Source organism: Rhinoraja longicauda, chromosome 4 (genome assembly GCF_053455715.1).
Source record: "Rhinoraja longicauda isolate Sanriku21f chromosome 4, sRhiLon1.1, whole genome shotgun sequence".
Lineage (NCBI taxonomy): Eukaryota > Metazoa > Chordata > Chondrichthyes > Rajiformes > Arhynchobatidae > Rhinoraja > Rhinoraja longicauda.
In genome coordinates, this window is record NC_135956.1 from 93,184,208 (window position 1) to 93,187,576 (window position 3,369).

General features: G+C 49.6%; 1 protein-coding gene across 1 annotated transcript in view; it reads right to left on the reverse strand.

Moving 5' to 3' along the window:
* tg (thyroglobulin) overlaps positions 1-3,369 on the reverse strand; it is a 179,016-nt gene that overhangs the window by 39,492 nt on the left and 136,155 nt on the right. The window lies entirely within an intron of this gene.

Genomic DNA, 3,369 nt, shown 5'->3' on the forward strand with positions numbered 1-3,369 from the left:
AACTCAGAGGGTCAGGCAGCATCTGTGGAGAACATGGATAGGTGACGTTTCACAGAGTGCTGGAGTAACTCAGCGGGTCATAAGGTCATAAGATCATAAGTGATACGAATAGAATTAGGCCATTCGGCCCATCAAGTCTACTCCACCATTCAATCATGGCTGATCTCTCTCCCTCCTAACCCCATTCTCCTGCCTTCTCCCCATAACCCCTGACACCCGCACTGATCAACAATCTATCTATCTCTGCCTTAAAACCATCCACTGACTTGTGGCCTCCACAGCCGTAAGTGGCAAAGAATCCCACAGATTCACCACCCTCTGACTAAAGAAATTCCTCCTCATCTCCTTCCTAAAAGAATGTCCTTTAATTCTGAGGCTGTGCCCTCTGGTCCTAAACTCTCCCACTAGTGGAAACATCCTCTCCACATCCACTCTATCCAGGCCGCTCACTATTCTGTACGTTTCAATGAGGTTCCCCTCATCCTTCTAAACTCCAGCGAGTACAGGCCCAGTGCCCACAAACGCTCATCGTATTTTAACCCACTCATTCCTGGGATCATTCTTGGTAAACCTCCTCTGGTCCCTCTCCAGAGCCAGCACATCCTTCCTCAGATACGGGGCCCAATCTTGAAATAAATGAGTTTGTTTTCTTTACTACCGAGTCGACTTGCAGATTAGCTTTTTGGGAATCCTGCACCAGCTACCAAGTCCCTTTGCACCTCCGATATCTAGATTCTCTCCCCATTTAGAAAATAGTCTACGCCTTTATTCCTACGACCAAAATGCATGAGTCCACATGTTGCTCCACTATACCCATCGGCCACTTCTCTGCCCACTCTCCCAACCTGTCCAAGTCCTTCTGCAGAGTCCCTGCTCTCTCTGCACTACCTGCCCCTCCGGACGGTCCAAATCATTGATATACACCATGAAGAGTAGCGGCCCCAGCACCGAGACCTGCGGAACCCCACTAGTCACTGGCAGGCAGCCAGCCAGTAGAAGCCCCCTTCACTGCCACTCTGCCCTCCAGCCAACCTGTGTCCATGCTGATCACCTCCACCTGCAAGCGATGCATCTCCTCCATTCCCTACACATATCCCAAAACACCACTATCGTATCTGCCTCCACCCCCACCCCTGGCAGCACGTTCCAGGCCCCCACCCCCCTCTGTGTAAACACCTGCCCCACACATCTGCTTTACACTTTGCCTCTCACCTGAAAGCTGTGCCCTCTAGTCTATGACATCTCCACCCTGGGGTCAAGGTTCTGACTGTCTACCCTGTCTATGCCCCACATAATTTCACACACTTCTATCAGGTCTCTCTGTGACCTCTGACATTACAGAGAAACACAAAACATCTTTGTGAACGCGTAGTTGGGACACGACAGCCTGACAGGTCATAGACTTGATTCCAGTCACCGTAGAAAGCATGTTATCAGGATGCATCACAGCTCGGTTTGGGACCAGCTCCATCCAACACCACAAAAAGTGCAGAGAATTGTGGACACATCCCAGACCATCACACCACAACCTCCCTTCCATTGACTCCATCTACACCTCACGCTGCCTCGGCAAGGCCAGCAGCCCAGACCATCACACCACAACCTCCCTTCCATTGACTCCATCTACACCTCACGCTGCCTCGGCAAGGCCAGCAGCATGACTTAGACGAAGGGATTAAAAGTACCATTAGCAAATTTGCAGATGATACTAAGCTGGGGGGTAGTGTGAATTGTGAGGAAGATGCAATAAGGCTGCAGGGTGACTTGGACAGGTTGTGTGAGTGGGCGGATACATGGCAGATGCAGTTTAATGTAGATAAGTGTGAGGTTATTCACTTTGGAAGTAAGAATAGAAAGGCAGATTATTATCTGAATGGTGTCAAGTTAGGAAGAGGGGATGTTCAACGAGATCTGGGTGTCCTAGTGCACCAGTCAATGAAAGGAAGCATGCAGGTACAGCAGGCAGTGAAGAAAGCCAATGGAATGTTGGCCTTCATAACAAGAGGAGTTGAGTATAGGAGCAAAGAGGTCCTTCTACAGTTGAACCGGGCCCTGGTGAGACCGCACCTGGAGTACTGTGTGCAGTTTTGGTCTCCAAATTTGAGGAAGGATATTCTTGCTATGGAGGGCGTGCAGCGTAGGTTCACTAGGTTAATTCCCGGAATGGCGGGACTGTCGTATGTTGAAAGGCTGGAGCGATTGGGCTTGTATACACTGGAATTTAGAAGGATGAGGGGGGATCTTATTGAAACATATAAGATAATTAGGGGATTGGACACATTAGAGGCAGGAAACATGTTCCCAATGTTGGGGGAGTCCAGAACAAGGGGCCACAGTTTAAGAATAAGGGGTAGGCCATTTAGAACGGAGATGAGGAAGAACTTTTTCAGTCAGAGGGTGGTGAAGGTGTGGAATTCTCTGCCTCAGAAGGCAGTGGAGGCCAGTTCGTTGGATGCTTTCAAGAGAGAGCTGGATAGAGCTCTTAAGGATAGCGGAGTCAGGGGGTATGGGGAGAAGGCAGGAACGGGGTACTGATTGAGAGTGATCAGCCATGATCGCATTGAATGGCAGTGCTGGCTCGAAGGGCTGAATGGCCTACTCCTGCACCTATTGTCTATTGTCTTTTGCCTATCATCAAGGACCAGTCTCACCCCGGTCACTCCCTCTTCTCCCCTCTCCCATCGGGCAAGAGGTACAGAAGTGTGTAAACGCACACCTCCAGATTCAGGGACAGTGTCTTCCCGGCTGTTATCAGGCAACTGAACCATCCCACCACAACCAGAGAGCAGTGCTGAACTACTATCTACCTCATTGGTGACCCTCGGACTATCCTTGATTGGACTTTGCTGGCTTTACCTTGCACTGAACGTTATTCCCTTATCATGTATCTGTACACTGTGGACGGCTCGATTGTAATCATGTATTGTCTTTCCGCCGACTGGTTAGCGCGCAACACAAGCTTTTCACTGTACCGAGGTACACGTGACAATAAACTGAACTGGACTTGACTCAGTTGTTGTGTGAATTCCATGGGTCTGGGGATTAGAGCCACTGCCTCCTTTACTGCAACCTGTCAAATCCCTTTGTTCTCTCTTTCCCAGTCACCGTCCTGAAAAATAAGGCTTTAGAGATACAGCGCTGAAACAGGCCCTTCGGCCCACTGGGTCCGTGCTGTCCAGCATTCCCCGCACACCAACACTAGCAGTAACCCTACCCACCGTATCAACGTAAACCCTTTCTTCCTCTTATACCGAAGCAAAACGCAGTCGTGTTTATAACATAATTGTTAGTGATCATTCTAATTCCTCATTAATGTGTGTGTGTGTGTGGGGTGTTACAGGAAGCAGCAGCAAGCTCCATAACCACCAA